Source organism: Haemaphysalis longicornis, unplaced genomic scaffold (genome assembly GCF_048455015.1).
Source record: "Haemaphysalis longicornis isolate Haplotype H1 unplaced genomic scaffold, Haemaphysalis longicornis Haplotype H1 scaffold_3, whole genome shotgun sequence".
In the NCBI taxonomy this organism is placed as follows: Eukaryota; Metazoa; Arthropoda; class Arachnida; order Ixodida; family Ixodidae; genus Haemaphysalis; species Haemaphysalis longicornis.
In genome coordinates, this window is record NW_027526335.1 from 5,134,406 (window position 1) to 5,154,373 (window position 19,968).

The 19,968-nt window shown below is 46.4% G+C and overlaps 1 protein-coding gene across 1 annotated transcript in view; it reads left to right on the forward strand.

The window, feature by feature from the left end:
- Positions 1–19,968, forward strand: part of LOC144173880 (glutamate receptor 1-like) — a 266,859-nt gene that overhangs the window by 190,077 nt on the left and 56,814 nt on the right. The window lies entirely within an intron of this gene.

Sequence of the window (19,968 nt, forward strand, 5' to 3'; positions counted from 1 at the left end):
TGTTCTGTTCTTGTATTTATTTGTGCGTAAGCGAACTTTTTATGTCACTTTCACCCCCATTTGGCGTAGCAAGTCGGGTGGCTGGTCAGGCTGACCTCGTCGATACATTAAGAGTTTTCTCTTTCTCCTCAAATGGCACCAGCATTAACCATATCTACGAGTTAGGAGTTATTTTTAGCGCCAAACAAACAAAGCTAAAAAATATAACGTCGAACACGAAGGGATACGTAGAGAAAGAGGACGGTCATTACTCCAAGCGGTTACTGGTGCCTTTCGAAGGATTGCATGAGGATTTCTTACGTTTTCGAACTATTTGACATACTTGCGTCCAGTGCGCAACAAAACATTTTCTTTTTTTCATGTTTTATAATCATAGTGTAGTTATGTCAGAAAGCCCCTATATGTCTTATAACAAAGAGACATACCACGCTCCTTCGACGTTGCTTCTTAACGACCAGAGCTTTATTATGGTAGTATGCGCATAAAAACAATGAGAGAGAGAAAGAGCGAATAGAGAGAGAGAGAGAGATATGACAGTTTTTGAAGCCTCCGCTTACTGTCCAGTTCTGTGCGTGCTGTAAAAACTCCGAAGACACCTAACCACTTTTTATGGGTACTGAATGCGAAAGCATTGTTTTCCATTTTAACGCCGCTGAGTGCTCCTCCGATTTTTGCGGTGCAAGTAATGTTTTCGGGGTTTCCTACCGTATCTGCGCTGCACTGGCATGGACGGCCACTTTTCGCTACTGCTGAGGTTGCGGACGCCGACGATGTAGATGCTATAGAATCCATAGCGGTACAGTACGCACTTCTTGTGACCCAGGCGTTTCCTCGTAGCGCGCGCTCCTTTGCGGGGGTTCTAATACTTCTAAACAAGCGCTATTGAACGTGCCGCAGCCATTGACGTCACCTAGAAGCGTCATACATTAATTCTGTTTTGTTGATTCGAAGCGCTTCTAGGGAACCATGTAGTCACGTGGGTTTAGGAGCCCCTTCGCCGCTAGAGACACCGCCGCCGAGGGATTTTTCCCAGAATGGGCCACTTTACGCTCTCGCATTACAAAGTGTCCGGTGTTCTTACATTGCGTTCCTGTGCCCACTGCACAAAACTCGCTCAGCAAACCGCTAGGCAGTTTCTGTGCTCCTATAAGGCTGTCTTTCTAGCAATAGAGTTTTTGGAGCGGCAAAGCACGCTTTACAGGCGGGACAGATTTTGATAGAGCTTAGTTTGCCGGAACCAGAAGGACGATATACAACTTCGCTTCCTCCGAATGATTGGGCAGCTCATACCTCCCTTTAATATTATGAAAAGAAAACGTAGCTGTTATCCCCCATAAAGTAGGGATTTCCCTAAAGAAGCCAAAAAACACATACGCTGCCTGTCGACTTTTCGTGCACGTTAAAGGTCCCCAGGTGGTCAAAATTATTCCGTAGTGCTCCACTATGGCGATACTATAGTTCAAATGCAGCTTCGCCGCGCAATACCCCTTAACTTGGAGGATAACAAGAGAAAGCGTGCGTTTTTATCTCTATTAAAAAACTACCTCTCTCTCTTCTCTAAGGCTAACACCGCTCAGAGAACCTATCTTCAAGAGTGGGTCAGCATTAAAGCCACTTTCTTTGCGAAAATATTCATTACCAAAAAAAGATAACGCCTTCAGCATGCCGTAGTCAAGCCAAATTAAGGCGAGATTTCCCAACCGCTAGGAGGAGCTTTGCCGTAAGCGTCATTTTTGCACCATTTTTCCCTGCACCACTATTGCTTGGACTCTTTAGAGTATCCTCTTACAAAATAAAACCTGTGAAGGCAGCGCGCGGGGGGCCGCACTACAAAAACTGCATAGAAACAGCGGCAACGCTGAGTTATTTCTGAGGTTTTTAAATCAGGATTATGCAAACACGACTGGCGTGCCTATCACTGTTCGAAAAACTTTCGCATGCGGAACCAACAAGCCGTGACAGAGCACGAAGCCGAGCTTCTTGAAGGCGATGGCGGTAAGAAAATGAGCAGGAATAAAGCTCTCCCCTTCATGCTTGTTACCTGCACACTAGGAGCGGCCAACGGACTCCGTGCGCCTGTTTCGAAAATGGCGCTAGCAAGCGGCAAGAAAAGGGGCACTTCTTTGAATCTCCGCATTCCCAGTAGAGGCAATTTCGCTGCTCAGCCGGAGAAAAAACAAGACGGGGCGCAATCAAGGCGCACTCCGGGACCTATAAGCGATAAGCGAGCCTCTGGAATCTTGTGGCAATTTTCTCCCGGGAGCTTTCTGACCCCGGGCAGTCTTTTGCTCAGTGTTTGCGTTTTCTTTCTTACATTGTTTCGTGAGGATTGTACCCCGCTGACCACTTAAAAATTCGCACAGGGTGAAGTTGCTTTGAAACTTTTTGAAGTGCAACGGCACACAAGAACATTATTAAAGCACAACTAAACCTTGGCATTTTTCTAGGGCGTAGCCAGATTTCAAAAAAGTTTTCTCAAACGTTGGGTTACTTAGCGAAATGGAACTTGCACGAATGGTGCACCAAACAGCCGCCGCAATAACAACAGGTCATGGTGGCGGGCTTGGAAACAGATCAATACCCCTGGCAGAAAAATACCAATATGCATTAGTGAAATTCATCCGATAAAATTTAAACATCTGGGTTTTAGGCGCGCTGCAACTTATAAACCACAAATAATCGGGGCTGGCGTGTTACCAGCCAGCATTTGGCTGAGTAGCAACCGTCAATATTCTTGAATTTTAAGTTGAAGTACTAATAGCAGGACAAAAAGTCACAGCTTCATTCATTGCCGAGTCTTTACACAGACTACTGGGCATCCCACCGCATGCAGTGAATACACCATGTTGTATATTCCTATTTAAACCGCGCAAGAACCGACTGACAAGCGAAAGGAAATATTAGAGAACGCACGTTGTGTACTTTATTGTGCATCCTACGTACTTCCTTTTTCTTCATCCATCTTTGCATTTTTTGCGCTGTTTCAACCAATGAACCACTAGAAAATCGCGCAGATTTTATATACAACAGAAAGATCGCTACTGTGTGTGCCAACGGCTTTGAAACACAACCAGCACTTATATATGGGTTCTGAAATAAAAGGTTATGTTTTGTTGCGCTTTGCAAGCACGGCAAGCAAGGCAACATTGGCGTGTTCCCGTTGGCGTGCTCCCGTAAAATTGATGTGTTCCCATAACAACTGCTGCTGAAGTGCCCCTCAACTTGTAGCTAACTTGCACAACGCGCAAGTACGACATCCAAAGGCGCTGCGCTGAACTTACGGCCCTATCTTGTCCAGTGCCTCCCTTAGGTCTGGCTTGTTTCAGCACTTCTGTTTCTTTGAGCCCAGGTGGCGCTGCTGCTCACTGACACTACAATTGCCGCTAATACTCAATACGGGTGAATTGTTTCTTTCAAAAAAGCGCTCATTATTTGCCTACGGTGACCTGGTGTGGCGTAGCCTTTCCTGAACACTGACACATAGCCCCATGTTCAGGCTATCAGGCCAGCAATACCATGGGTGACTGCAGACCAACAGCGCTGCATTTTAATTTTTCCTTTGTGGTGTGGCTTTGGTGGTCGCGCGCTCCCGCTACTCGCTTTGCTTGACATCGGGATAATGCGATGCATTTGCTGTCCCAGCAGACAGGAGAGATAAGAAAACCCCTTTTTAACAGAGAAGCTGTTGTAGGTCGAGCCTTTCCGTCCGTCTGCTGAAGGTCGTGCCCCCCGCAGTGGTAGAAGTAGGTTGCCAGATCCGCCAGCGGCCTCGCAGAAACCGGTTACCAGACCCACCGATGGAAGGCTTAGTGGTCTCGCGGAGATGGGTTTCCCTCCCTCCGGCCAGGGGAGTGAGAGGGAAGGAGGCCTTGCACCGCCGACGTTTAGCTGCCAATTCGCTTGGCGACGGCGCTGCCGTTTTGGGCCGAGGACCCGTCAACATTCGAGCCGACACAAGCGAACCACGGCTCCGCTGCTGAAGCAGCAGGCGCGACGCTGCAGGGTGGAACTGGCTTTCGTGTTTTCTACGTGAACTCTTTCAAAAAACCTACAAAGACGCGCACTTTGCTCCCCAGTATATACCTCGGCACTGCACCGTTTTGGGTGCTCGTAGCCGGCCTGACATACGGCGCTGATGGTGCGTAGCAAATGGCAAAACTGAGGGGAAGTGTACGTGCGCGCCGTCCACGCAGTGCTGGAAGCTAATCTCGTTTACGCTACAACAAATAACCTCACGTCACGCCATGCTCGCTTCACAGAGCTCCTTACGTCACCGCGCTAACTTCATCAGTGCGCTCTTATATACTCCATAGCCCTTCGGAAGACCACGTCTGGGAGGAAGTTTTGCTTCGTCGGCAGCCATGGCAATGGCGGCTGTGGCAGGAATAGATTCGCTAGCGCCATTACACAGCAGTCTGCTGTTGTCGGCCCGAACTGCTGAGAGTGTCAAAACTCCGTTTTCATCTCCTATCCTTCTCATTCTTCAACGGCAAAGCAGGGGGTGCGTGTGCTTTACGTTATAGCGGCTATTTGATGAGCAAATATGGTATATTTACCGGTGCTTTTTACGAGTGAGTGAGTGAAAAATATTTTATTTAGCCGGTGAAATTGTAGTGGTTCCTTATTCCAGGAAGCCAAGCGATGAGCCGGCAGCCTTCGCTCTGGAGGCCAAAAGTGGCTGGACGTCCAGATCGCTGCTGGTCACCAGGTTCTCCCACAGCTCAGGGGTGGGAAGGGGGGATGGAAGAGGGGGGAGGTTGGGGTTGTGCTTGCACTCTAATATGATGTGGGGAAGAGTACCGGGTTGTAAGCAGAACTTGCATTCGACCGGGAATCGCGTTGGAGACATGCCATGGAGGCGGACTGGGTGAGGGAAGGTATTGCTCTGCAGTCGGCGAAGTAGGGATTCTTCTTCTTTTGAGAGTTTAGGATGGGGAGGAGGGAAGCGCTGTCGTTCGAACCGGTAATATTGAGTGATGTCTTGAATTGAAAAGTCAGTAGAGGGACGGACGGTTCGGCATCCTCAGTAGCCTGGAGGGACAGGGCGCAGGCTTGCTGGTGAGCAAAGTTATTTCCCGTCAGTGAGGAATGGCCAGGAGTCAAAATGAGGGTGACTTTCCAGCAGGGTTGATGCAGAGACAGTAGTTTTAAAGTTGAGTGGGCCACCCTTCCGGCTAGAAAGCTTCTGCAGGCTGCTTGAGAAGCTGTGATGATTACGGGGTTATTCGTATGAATGAGGGCTAATGCGATGGCGAACTCTTCGGCAATCGATATTGACGACGTCTCGATTGTTGCTGAAGCTACGAGGGCGGTCTTGGTGGTGACTACGGCTACTTGATGCTGTCCGTTGGGGTAGGTGCTAGCGTCAGTGTAAGAGACATGTGCACGCTTTCCATAGATGGTCTCGTGCACTTGACTTCGCGCTTTCCGCGGCCGGGTTGTAGATCCCGGTGCATATTTTTTGGCAAGGGGCAAACCCGGATACCACTTCTCCAGTTATGAGGAAGGGGCTGAGAGGCATTGGAGTGGCATGGGACGTGAAGACTTTTCAGGAGGGCTAAGCCCGCAGGTGTTTGGGTGAGACCGAGACGTTGACTAGATAAATGGTCTTCAATAAGCTCTTACACCGTGTTGTGGAGGCCCAGTTGTAAAATCGTCCTATGCTTTTTGCGACGATTCTTCCAGCTCCAGTGAATGATGCAGTGCCAACGCTTTCTCTGTGTTCAAGTGGTGCACGCGTTGATAATTTTTAACGAAGTGGCTGTAGATATAGTGTGACAGGGCCGTCAACATGCACAGTCTTCGAACCGCTGAGAAATGAAATAAAAGACAATAAAGTTAGGGTTTCTTTGCTCATACATTGTTTTTATAGAAGAATCTGCCACCATTTACACAAGTGCGCTCAGTCCAGGCAAATTCTAACCAGCAGGACTGAATGACCTCGAAGCGCCGCCGTCTAAAACCTTGCTTTCTTGATTAAATTTTATCTCGTGGGAAGGCTTCACGCTAATAGCGTAGTCTCCTGTTTCCATTAGAACGGCCTCCGGAAAAGACACCTTTGTGCTTAATGATAGAAATAAATCATTTCCGGAAATTTTAAGCAGAATTTATTAACTTCACTCGTTTTAATAATACACTATTTATTTAAAATTTTGCTAAAATAATTACTGTAGTCCCTGGCTTCAGAATTGACGACGGTATAGCCAGGGGTGGTTCCAACATATGCCTCGTCTCATAAGATTCACAAGAAAAATATTTTTGCGACATTAAAAGCCACAAGTGTCAGGATAAGAGAGCGAGGTTTGCGCATCCACTTCCGGTCCTACACTCCTTCCTCCTCCTCAAACTCGCCTCTCCTCGAACTTCCCATTTGCGCCATTACTCCGTTTTATTTGCATTGTGGTATCCTACCGCAGAAGCATCCCGCAAGCATAGAAAACTCAAGGCTCTATTTTTTCTTCCTCAACTATAGCTCGCGTAATATTTACCTTCCTGTGCCTCGAGAAAGCTTTTGAACAAGCATCCAGCTCCAGAAATAAAGCAAACGCGGTATAAAGTAACCCAAGTAAGAACAAAGCCATGAATCAATCCGCACGAAAAATAGCCAATGTTTAAGTGCAGAATATGGCCTCAAAACGGAAGCGCGGTAAGGAAAGCGGGAGATTACATCCCACTTTAAAATGGGAGCGGAAATTGAATTCCCAGATTATGCGCATTCACGCAGGTGCCGCGTGAACCAGAACAGTGTAGAGAAAGCGTTGCATCCAACAACGGCGTCCCAAAGGGCTTACCTCAGCATAATATCTCCTGCGCGTAGCCCTGCGAAGCAACTGAACGCGCGCTTAGAACCTGGCCTGGCGCATAAAAGTGCACAACCGCAGAGGAATAGCATCAAAACAGCTAAACAGCTGCAGTGAGGTTATTCAGCCCCTCCTCGTTCACTCGTTAGCGGTGCGGCTCCCCTCACCAGCGCTGAACGTTTTATCGAGCTTCCTGAGCCGGCTCATTTGTCAGCCGCCCCTGGCCCTCGCTTCGAAAAGTTGGCTTGCCGCCATGTGTTGCCGAGAAATTCCTTTCGTCGTGTTAGAACTCCGGTCAGCTCAATAGTCGAGGGAGCATAAAGGCTAGCAGCTCTGAACAGCATGTTCTCTATGTACGCCGCAATTTTGTCGCCAGCTACGTAGCTTAGTCAGGCTCGCGTCTACTAGAATAAATGAAATTAGGTTTTCTCTTACAGAAAGGGATGCTAACATTCATTTATGATTCCGTGTGAAATGCAGGAAACATTCAGGGCTACACTGATAACCCCATCATGTGCACCGACATACGTTTTGTACTGTTTTATTTCTGCTGTTTTTTACACTTACTTGAGAGCTCCTTCAGTTAAAAGTGTATTCTTAATTAAAAGAACGTTGCTTATGCCGCTTATATATTGGCATCTTGTCTCAAACAGGCCTGTGATGTATTTGGTGCTGCATAAAGGGAACATGTATGACTCATGCCAGTGGTTTCAGTAGTCTAGAACGCTCTCGTCTACATATACTTTTTGTCGAATAATTGTTTCAAATTTTGGCCGGCCGGTCGAATCAGCTGACACGCAGACCAAAATGTCGCGTTTCGGAAGCTAATAAAAACTGTTATCTGTTAAGGGGCTACGAAGACAAAGTACAATTTTGTTGAATTTGAAGGAACTAGCCTTTGGTAGCTACCTGAGCTCCACTAGCGGCGAGATACGTTTTTTAACCGAAATAAAAAACAATAAATCTTGGGAAATTTGTACGGCGTCGTAAATCGTAACAAATGTCCGTAAACGTGCATTTTATAAGGATTATGACTACAGCAATCCACGTCGACTGAAGGGCATTATTATCCGGATTTAACGACCTGCTACCCTCCCGATAAAAGCCCACTCTGGTTCATTCCATTATACGCTGCCAATACGTTTGCTGCCTCGGCACGCTGGGCCCCATTTTTAATAGCTTTGAATGTACCCCTACTTCTAAGCACGCACTGAAAAAACGTAAGAGAGAATGAAGGTCAAGAAGACGTTATCCTACAAAAGTTCGCAAATTCATTCTCCCATTGCCTTCGAACTCTAGAGGTACATGAAAAAAAAACGGAACAGCGTGAACGAAACAGGCCCGAGGAATAGAAACACGTAGAACATAAACGGATCTGTCTGTGTACTACGTGTTCTACTTGTATCTATTCCTCGGTCCTGTTTGGTTCGCGCTGTTCCTTTTTTTTTCATGAACCTGAACCAAGTAACTCGCACCAGAGTCCTGCTAAGTCTAGAGGTACCCCTAGCCTTAAAGGTTGACAGCATAATTATGATTACCTAGCATGGTGATATCAAAGAGCAATAGAATTAGTCCGATGAGCCTACTCGCTGTTCTGTGCTGGTTGTTTTCAAACGCAGTAATTAACCATTTAGCTGACACCCTAGACTTCCTACAACCTAGGGAACAGGCTGGATTTAGAAAGGATGACTCACCAATTGATCACATTTATGTCGTCAATCAGGTAATATAAAAACCTCCGGAGTATAATAAACCACTTTGCATAGCGTTTATTGCATATGGGAAAGCGTTTGATTCTGTAAGCACTGCTGGAGTTCTGGAAGCCTTGGAGGGCCATGAAGCAAGGGAGACCTGAGTAAGAATGCTGGGGGACGAGCGGTGCGAGGGAAGATCAATCCACCCAAAAAGATTGAAAACTTCCTGTTTAGGAAGAAGTGAGACAAGGAGACATACTCGTACAGAAATTGTTTACCGACTATCTAGGAAGCTCAAATCAGGAAATTCGTGGATACGAGTGAGTATAAAATGCTTTAGAAACTTGTTCTTTGTCCACTAGATTGTTCAGTGAATCAGGAACACAACCGTCAATATGTTCCCGAAGCTGCATTTTTAAAGCTCTGCAGTATGATTAAAGATAAATATCAAGAAATTGTTAAAAATGTTGGACAGGCATTCAGATAGACTCACTTAAGCCTATGGCTGAGTAAATGCTTCGAGAGGTGGGTGAACCTTGTAAAAGTTGTCAATGCTGACCCCGACCCCGAGGAAGAAACCAGGCGTAGAATTACTATAGGCTGTGGGCTTTAGCGGTAAGGGGGAGGGGGCTGCCCTCGGCAAGCACGCTCAAATATTCTACCCGTCACCTCTGCCTGTCTACCTCTCTCCCCGAGGAAAAAAGCATACAACCAACTTGTCCTACTGGTGATGAATTATACGGAAGAACGTTGGTGGCTCACTAAGTGCCTTGAAGGAAACTTACAGGTCAGCCCAACGACCAATCTAAAGAAGGATGACGGAGTAACGCTTATGGATGGGAAACGAGAGTCCTCTATCACGGAACGAACTGGGGTGGGACATCATGGCGCAAACTACAGGAAAGAAGGTCACTCTGGCCGGGTGGAATGGCAATGCGCAAAACGGACGACCGGTGCACCACCAACGTGAAAAACTAGCAGCTCAGCTGATAACCGGGAGTAGAAGTACGGGAAGAGAATTGATTCGATGTAAGAATTAAATAAAAGATTTCTAAAAGAAAATGAACGGTGGAATTGATTTATTAATTGTAAGGTTTAACGCGCCGACGCAACGTAGGCGATGAGTGCGCAGTAGTGGAGGACTCCAAATTAATTTTGACCACGTGGGGATCTTAAACGTGCGACGAAATCTCGCACACACGGGCGTTGTTGCTTTTCGCCTCCATCAGAAAGGCGGCCGCCGCGGCCGAGAATCGAACCCGTGAACGGTGGAATTACAAATCATGAATGACTGGAGCACAAAACGTGAATGACTGGACTCTGTCTGTCTGTCTGTCTGTCTGTCTGTCTGTCTGTCTGTCTGTCGTTCGATTCACTACTTCCCGAGGTCGTTACCTTAACCCTGATATCACTGTCTGCTGCGATCAGCGCCGACGCTTCCATTCGTCACAATCCCTCAGAGCTTCTGCTGAATCCGGCATTATTTTTCTGCGAGTTCCTCCAGCGATGCCCTTCACTCTCGTTCTGTATCCGCACGGCCTGCTATTTATCCGCGAAGAGAATATTATTTATCTCTCCTCGCTTTCCTTGAATGTCTGCTGTTTTTCTATTCGCACTTTATGCGTTATTCAGTACATGCGCGCCGCAGTCCATTTGGTCCCGCCGGGCATTACCTCGCCCTTGTTTTGTTTAAGGATTTCTTTTTTTTTCTTTGTCGTCTCCACAAACCTTTTACGGCTGGCCAAGCCGAAGTGCGAGAAGAACGAGTGCAGAAGATGAAAGCAACCGGGCGCCGCACACCTGCTTACCAAGGAAGGAACTGTCTCCCTTATTATTATTTTTTTTTGCGTCCCATCGTTCCTTTTCCTTTCGCTCTCTAGCGTTTCCCTTACTGCACTTTGTATTAACGGTGCCGTTCTTGTCCGCTCCCGCGTTTTTAAAGAAAAAACCGCCCGTCTCTAGCTTATTTCAGCCGTAAAACGGCCGCGCAAGTATAAGACGACGGCCGGGCTCACAGCGCTTCGCCCCTTTGAATCGTCTCGAGGAAAAACGCTTCCCACGCGGAGCACACACTCTACCAGCGAGCCCGCACCGTGATTCTAAAATCATTTTCTACCCATGTATGTCCTTCTCCCTCGTTATCCCTTTCTCCCATTTTTCTTCTGCTCCTTTACCGTCTCCCAGCCACTTTCTCCCGCAATAGTTTCGTACACCTAGCTCCCTTTTTGTTTCCTCTGCCACATTCAAGAATGGCTTTCCCTGTTGGCGCTTAAACCGCTACGACGTAAAACTTCCGGCCGCTATACTGTCACACTAAAGCTGGCAGTACTCCTCAGATCCCACTCGCAGCCCTACGCGATAAGATGAAAGTGTGTGGAGTTTGGCGGGACCGTCCTGTCTTTCCTACCGAGTTCTGTTTGCGCGTAACGCAATTGAGCCGTCAGAGTCCAAGTGAGCGATCGTTGTCGCGAAATCACCCAAAGTCTCCCCCCCCCCCCCAAAAAAACTCTCGAGTGCGAATAAGGAAAGGAGAGAAAAAGCGAAATGCAGAAATTCAGAGCGGCAATTCAGTCGTTTTCTTTTATCGCCCCCTCGGCGGTGCCATTATCACCACTGTTGCTCCTGGCAACGCGACGTATGAGCGACGGGAGCCGCACCACCGCCACCTCATAAAGAAAACTGCAGTGTGCGTAGAAAGTAACAACACATAACAACGGAACAAATGGAGCAACGAAATTCCTCTGGAAACTTAAGTCTGCTTACACACGTTGAATTCGAAAGCATCGTGGCATCATTTTGTATCTCACTCGCGCTCTCGTAAACAGTGTCGCAGAATAACGACAAATCCAGGAGCAGCAACGGATGTGTCATAACTGAAAGTAAGCAGCGCCCTTCTTCCACACTATGCTTTCGACAGGATTTCGCAAAACTCTAGTCACTCTGCCCAGTGTGCTTTCATAACTGCATACAACAGGTTTATGCAAGCAGACGTTATCGTCGCATATCGTCTTGAAAACAATAAGTACGCGTTATCACTGGATCATGCCGATCGCCTACGAGCGCCCGAATCTCCTTCCCTCCAAATAAACAAGAAAACGTAACATTTTTTTCTTTTTTGCTTCGTGCAGATTATGTCGCAAACATTGTGCCTACAGCAGATCGGCTCACCTCGCCGGAGCCGTTTCTTTTATCACATCAAGAACGCTCCGATGCGCTTCGCTGTAGGGCTTCGCACGAGGTGAACCCTTGCAGAGAAGATTCCGTGCAAACCGGGGAGCCGAAAGCGTGTTTTCTGTCGATGTTCCTCTTCGAAGCTCGAGCGGAGAAACCGAAATGAAGATACAAAGGTTCGTGTCCGTGGAAACAATGACGCGCAGAAAACCACGAAAAACGAAGGTAAAAATAATAGCCCCATCATAAGCTTGGAACAAGAGTCTGCTGCCATACATTTCAGAATTCATTGTACGGCCGCCAAAGAGGCACCGGTGAAGCGTTGAGAGATTTGTTGTTGAACGATGCTTTCTTTCGTTCTCGTCACGCTTGTATTGCGTGTTCGTGGCGAGAAGCGAACTTTTTTTGCGCAATCTTGGAAAAAGAAAATTTACCTTTTCGCGACTGCTTAAAATGCGGCCGCTTTTTTTTTTCATTTCTTCTTTGTTTAATTGTTGTTTGCTGTGCTTTGAGATTTTGTTCATGTGTGCATTGTCAGCGAAGGCACTCTGGTATCGGTTGCCCTACGTCGTCTCTTTTTTTCCCCTTTTTTTGTCACCTCCGTCTTCGCTTCGCATTAGCCTTGGTTGGTTTGGTTTGAAGGCGCAATGTTTGCTCGGTCTCACAGCCTACGCCATTATACGCGCTTCAGCAAACGGCAAAGTCTAGTTCCTACGAAAAGGGTAAGAGGCGAGAATATACCTAGCGGGCATCTGAATCTCTGGCTTTGTTTTTCTTCTTTCTTTTTTGTTTCTTTATTTTTTTTCCCATGCACCACAGTTTTCTCTATGCACTGTTTCTCGTACAATACCCATCTCGTCAGACTACGGCCGTTGCGTGTACCTTAGAGGCAACCATCTTCCTTTATAAATGGATGTGTTGTCAGCCCCGTATCGGTCTATTCATGCTTTTATTCGCGCATCTTGTTTCTGCCGGGGTCTTTTGCCGCCTTTGAATACCGAAACATCCCCGCAGACATTTCGTATCTGCTACGGCCTTCAAAGCAGGCCGGGTAAGCCTAACTTTACAATCTCACGTCCTGTTTTATTTTCTTCGCTACTTGTTTCTCTCGCGCGCCTGGGGATTTCTCGCCAGCCTTTGCACGAAGGCAGCTGGGTATTGGAGTTTCCCTTCTCGACTCCGTGGTTTTTCAGCCAACACCGAAATGTGCACACGCCTGTCGCCACATAACCAAAAAAGGGGAAAATAAGGGGGGCCGGGAGCGCAACCTGTGGTACACCCTGGAAACTCGTTCCCGTCGAGAATTGAGAAACAGACACAATGCAACAACAAATCCGCCAACAAAAAAGTGAAGCTGACACATGCTGAAGAGACATAATTTCTTTTCTTTAACCTTTTGGTTCCCCTTTAGGACAACGGACTGCAACGACCGGCTTGCATCTATAAAAGCGACGACAAAAGCACGGGACAGAAGCCTCGTAAACATTTCAGGATACATACTTCGAGTAGAACTTCTTTTTCAGGGTGCGTGCGCCGAAGGTTGTTTTGCATTTATTTCTGGCCGAGAGAAAGAAATATAACTGCGAATAGATCAAAGGAAGCCCCTCCCATGCAAAGTCACGAAAACTTCGCACTGAATTTACTTAGGACAAACGACAGCCATCGAAAGGAAAAATGCAGTGAACAACACTTTCGGGTGCATTTTGTTAGCTTTACGCCCCTAGGGTTTACCGCGCCATGGCAAAAGCAGAATTTCTTCTTTAATCCTCACAAAGAGAAAGCAAAGCAACAACGTTGTGCGTGAACCTGGGTTCTGTTCGATCGCCTGTCACTTGTATTCGGCTAGCTCTTTTTCAAGAGTGCTCTTTAAATCCCCGTGTTTGCGTCCCTTCTCTTCGCTTTTGGGGTTCGCCCTTATTATCGGCTATTTTCGCTGAATGCTTTCACGGTGCTTCCGTGGCTCGCAAACAACTCAGGCAATCTTCCAAAAGATGGAGCGCACGCCTGCCTTCCGAAGACGTGCACTGTTGCTTGCAAGAAGAACATGAAAAGCCAGAACAAGTCGCCAAGAAGCTTTCTTTTTTTTCGATTTCTTACAAGAGGTCCGGTCTGCTGCTGAATCCAGCTCCTTATTGATCAGTCGTAAAAGACGGCCGCATTGGAGGAACGGAAACATAAATAAAATGCGTGCCCAGGGCTCGCTAGGGCCGATTACGTCCTGAATAAATAATATATTCGAAGCGAAAGGAACCGGACAAGCAGACTTTTTCCCTCGTCGACTGCGTATAGGCTTTTCTCGAAAGAAATGAGCTATGCACTGATCCCCCGGTCTCCTTGTTTCTGCTAGCCTGCATTGCTTAAGGCACTGCGATGTACGTTTGCGTGTCTCACTCCTTATTTATTATCAGGCCAGAAAGCAAATGGAGTTGCTGTATTACCTCGTACGTGTAACCGGCCTTCTCTGGCGCCAAAGAGAGGGCGGGAAACGGCGACTGAACAAAATGGAATAGGCCGTGTGCCGCGAAAGAACCACTCTGAGTCAAGGAACCGTTTGTTCGCATTCCCAGACACTCGGTTCTGTCGCTGTTATACCGGGCGTGGCCGTCGAAAGCGTAAAAAGCCACGAAATAAAAAACAGCTTGCGGTAAATGTTGGCAACCTGCCTGCAGATATTCCAACCCGTGCTTATGCAAAGTGACCTTGAGATTGTCCTTTCTGTCTCAGCAATGACGCTCGTAGAATGAAAAAAAAAAAAACACCACTGCAATGTTCTTTTTGTATGCCTGTGATATGTGGGGTGTGTTCTTTCGCGATGTGGGAATTTCAGGAGGCTTGTCTCGAGAGAAGCTCGAAGCATATGTCGCATTGCATTTTCACAGAGTGCACGCGGAAAGACGTGATGCGATTTTTGACACTTGGGGCCTGAACGTCCAACGAAATGAAAAATCAAATGAGACCAATCGGTTACGCGTTAGGCGAGACCAAATGGTTAACGAGACGAAAGTTTTATTAGAGCCTAAATATCAAATGAAATGAAATATCCAGACAAGCACTAAACTTCGGTCCAGGTGTTTATAACCAGGCAAAGGATCGACAGAGGCAAATAATCTAAACAAGCCTGAATATCTTACTAAGGCGAAGTATCGAATCTGGTCTGAATTCCCAATGAGACGAAAGGTCTGCTGATGGATGATACTTCCCGTGGCGTCGCATCCGGCTAGTAGCCTCACGTCTTCATTCTCCCTTTTTGCTTCAGCTGGCATATCACGGGTGGTTTAGCGCGAAGCAGCGCCTACCTTTTCTCTCGTTACGTCAATCTAGGCCCCCATTTCTCCGCCAGCTCAGTTTGGAGTTCGGGCATAGCTTAACAAAACACCTTCCTTACAGAAAACTCTCATGACAAGCGAGAATTCGGTTCTTGGTTCGTTCAGCGCAGAGTTGTGGGAATTCCACCAAATTAATGAAAATTCACTCCAGTGTCTTTTTATAGGCATTTTCAAGGGTTGCGGCGCCGTCTCTTGACTACCTCCGGTATTAAATCTAGGTTGATACTGAAACTAGTCAACAGAGGGTGCCACAGTCGCTTTGGCGAATCACTACTTCACACTTGACAGCTTCCCCATTTAGTAGAACTGCTTTACTTCTTTTTCTCATGGGGCGTGGGGGCTCGTGTGTGTGTGTGTTGTGCTCCAAAGAACGCGGTCGTAGGTTTTGTCATCGGCCTCGGAGGTTGTGTTTCTGAAGGAGGCTGAGTACAAAATACAATCTTGTGTAGGAAATCTCGGTGCCATTCAGGAATCCCCAGGTCTTTTGCACTAAACCAACAGCCTTTTTTTACGCAGAGCTTTATAGCCCAAATGAGGCTTTAATGCGTTAAACCCGTTACAACTCTACTTTCTTCGTTTCTTTCCTGTTTTGCGTCATCACGATACACGAGTTTGTAAGTGCGACACCTCTCGGTTCATACACCTACAGTCTTTGCGGAGGTCGTATTTCGTGTTCTGATATATCTTAAATCAAATCATCTGCAGCTATTTACTGGCTATTGCTAAATCGAACAAAAGCCTGTTTTCAGCTATTGATGTACACTGCCAGATTGACTAATTTGCCAGCAAGCGTACAGCAACACGGCCGATTTAGCGACGGCAGCTGCAATAGGAGGAAACTTAAATTGAAATGGATTTATGGATCTAAATTTAGTCGATTTAAATTTGTGCCTCTTACTCCTTGTGTTGCTGTATTCTTGCAAACACCTATTCGGCTGTTAAGGCCCATGTTGTTTATATGGGATGGTATTTTTCTATAATTAATAAAACGTGACGCCTGCTTTTGTTTTTAATCCTATTTGCCCTGTAATATATATGAATACACGAAGTATCATGTTAGCACGTTTATGGCGATTTTCGATTCAGTCTTCACGATTGTTGTACTATCTTGTGCGGGTGTTTTTCTTTTTTTGTTGTTTTTTTTTTGTTTCTTCTTCCTTTCCTACACTTCTTTTTCTGCACACCCTGTTCCAATTGTATTTCCCGATTCCGACCTGTACACAGTTCTAACTGTTCCTTTTTTGGCACGACAAACCCGTGTCGCCAGTTGCTGTGGAATGTAGGGATGGTCATGTAGTGGAGCTTTTTGTGCCTGCTCCCTCCTATTATGCTCAAGTAAAGAAAGTTTGATTTGGTCTAATGTGATTTTTTGTAGCGCTATGTAAGCACTGTGACCATATAATTTGTTTTGTGAATCAGGCAAAGAATTTTGACCTCGGTACAAAATTCGGGTCGATCTTGAGAGTAGTTTCGACAAAAATTTAAAGGTTACACAATATCGATTCTATACCTTCACTCACAGTGAGCGAGACTAGAAAGTGGTGCATGGTTTCATTCAAGAAATTCCAAGAAAGAAAGGACACTTAAAAACAGGACGTCGGCTCTGCATAAGAAAGGAAACGTGAAACTGAACGATCCATTTATAGTCCCAAGACAATTAGAGACAAAAAAATTTAAAACGCGGGGCGCAAATTACTTATCCTATCAGGTTTCATAATGAGAACACGTGGCGCCGATCCTTTTTGTACTGATAGAGCGAAGACATAAGAAACCGGTAGAAATTTTTTTTAATATTCTTTCGTCACCAGTCTGGCCGCCTTCCACACTGCAATCGATACGGCTGCTACGATAATTTGCAGCGCGTTTCTATTTTGCCAAGCAGCGATTTCCGTACCCAAAGCGCGCGTCAACATTGTAACAGCGTTCCTCTTCCATATTACCCTTGCCACAGGTGCGACCTCTGGGTGCGAACCACAGAATTGCCACGTGCTGACGGCGATATAACAAGTTTTCTTCATGATTCAGGGCACTGAAATGTCAAATCCGTATATTCAGTGTTGTACCCGTTCCTCTAAAATAGGAACAAAAGGTCGTTCCTCGTTCCTTCTCAATTTCGAAACGAGTTCCCGTTACAAGTTCCTTTATTGCGAAAGTAACGCGTTCCAGTTCCACTTCAAAAATTGGAACGTGTCGTTACATTAACGTTACAATTAGGTCTTTAAATTAAAATACAGTGTCGGATAATCCTGGGGCGAAATTAAGCGAGAAATTTAAAACTCACATTGAACTACATATATTATACGAATATTAACACCGCCGGCAGCAGATTATCTGGAGATAAAAATAATCAACAGAAAATCTCCTAGGCGAATTTTTTCAGGGAGCACAGGACAAACACCAGATGGCTCTAGGACATTTCGGTGCAGGATTTTTCGGTGCGGAAATTTCGGTGTACGGACATATGGGTGTACGGGCGCTTCGGTGCACGGACATTTCAGTGTACGGACATTTCGGTGCGCGAACTTTTCAGCGACCAAATTATCCGGTGCTTGCCTGTTTGCGACAGCCGTTATATTTTTATTTCCGCTTAACGTTGGTTATGCACAACAATCTCGAGCAGTGAATTAATTTTTTGATTGATGCCATGTTTTATTTTTGCCAGGTATTTTTAGAAATTCTACATTTATATATTCTTGTTTAATACCTTTTCCGGGGGACACCTGTTATTCAGCCGATTGAATTCTTTAGCACACGTTTTTTTTTTACATTTACGACAGGTTGTTAATTTATATTCGCTCTTTTTTAGCTAAGACAATTTACCGTTGTTTACGATGGTCCGACGCTTTTTTTGTATTTTTTTAAATTACACACCCTCAAATTACATAAATTACATGCACACTCTCAATATCCAAAACGTAACAAACATTAGCTAGCCCATCAGAATGCAGAAAACCTTATGAAGGGCATTACGTAGGCTGGGCTTCCTTGCTGAAATGAATTTGCGAACACTAGTCTAAGATATCGTCGTGGAGGAAGAACGCCTTTTTGAAAACAGCCGCAGCTTGTAATGCCCTAAATGTTGATTAAGCGCGTACGGGTTGTGCATACATATTCCACCCATCCTGTTTGGCAAAACCAACCTTCGTTTTATGTTTACATGCCTACATTCACCACATCCTAATTCTTTGTCTTAGCGCCCCCCCCCCCCCCCCTCTTCGCCTGCAAGCTCCAATCTCGACCAGATTTTTTTTTCAGTCATATTATTTTCGGTTTCCCCTGAAAATCCTACAGGCGTGGCGGAGTTCACGGTCTCCGAAGCCCCACCGCAGTGATACCAGAAAAAGCTTTACATTCACCAGGAGCTCACGAAACCTCTATAATGTGAAACAACAAGAAACCCAAAAAGCCGCTGAGAACACAATGGGCACTATCGTTTGCTGGCTACGCCCATCCGCGCGTCGCGGTCATACCGATGGCGCTCCCACTCCAGGAATCGCCCTTTCGTCGCCTTCTGTCTCCCCATTAGGAATTAACTCTTCAAGTCGCGCATATCATGGACACCGCAGGCATACATTGCTTTCTACCATTATAAGGAGCAAAAAAATTGAATAGGCTAGTGTGACGAGAGCGGCAACAGTAGTCTTCAAATTTTCGAAGTCCAGTTGACGCAATGGTGAACCACAAGTGACGCCCCTCTCTGTCTACCAAGGGGTCTGGTAGCCGGCGGGGCTCAGCCTTCCCCTCCGCTAAGTAACGCCACCGTAAGTGCCATCGTTGGTTGGTTAGTTTTAAGTAGAACCGACACCGAATTCAATGAATACGAGACTGATTGAGAAAATAATTAAAACGGAATGTACACGCGCTTAATCTACCTCGTTTTCTGTTTTTTTTTTTGCGGATGTTTTGCCGGGGGGATAGGGGGGTTGGGGGGGGGGGGGGAGGATGGACTAAAAGCAGCAGCGTCTCGTACCGTTGGAAGTAGTAGGGTTGTTCACATGAATGTTAAAAAAAAGGTTGAACGGATGCAAATTAACAGCGTTAATTTTACCATCTACTACAGAAATTGGGTTTTACGTGGCAATGCTCCGCCAGGGTTTAGCTTTCGTTTCCACGCACGGCGGCGCAAGCACAAGTCTCGAACGTAAAATGATATCTAGTCACGAAATTACAATGTTAAAGCTAAATGTTCAAAGAATGCCTCGGTCATCCCGTGACTCATAATGTCTGGGCCAAGACGTCGTGCACCAAAATTTCCGTGCACAGAAATGTCCGCGCCGAAACGTCCTGCAGCTGAATGTCTGACAACGAAATCTCCGGATCCCGTATTAGACAATGTTTCCCCGCCAGGAACCAATCCTATCGGGCAGACGCGCGTCCTGGCTTCCCCAGGCAAACGATGAAAGGTGAAAAGCATTCTAGCGGCTACGCTATTCACCCGTCGAACGCCGCGTAAGTTCAACCAGCATGAAAGCAAGCACAATCTGCGGCCTGCTGCGTGGTTATTCTTCTGCCTTTGATCTTCAAGGAAGCACTTACGGCTGAAGGGCGGGCAAATGGACCAGCTTATAGGAAGAGAAACGCAGTAGAGACTTGTGGATTTTTGTACTCGAGCCTCGGCATCAAAAACAGCCATATCCTAGCGATGTAACGGCAGGAACGCCGTTCCTGCCGTTCCTTCAAAAACCTAACGAGCTACCGCTACAGTTCCACCGACCCTTAATAAAACGGTGGCGTTCCTCCGTTCCTCCAAAAAGGAACTAGTTCCAGGAACGCCGTTCCTTGTAACGCCGTTCCGTACAACACTGCGTATAGTACGTCAGTCATCGTGGAATGTATGCCTTGATGATTGATTATGAGGTTTAACGCACTGATGCGATGCAGCCTATAAGGCGCGCTGTAGTGGAGGGCTCCGGATTAATTTTGACCCCCTGGGGATCCTTAACGTGAACCGAAATCTCGATCACACAGGCATTTTCG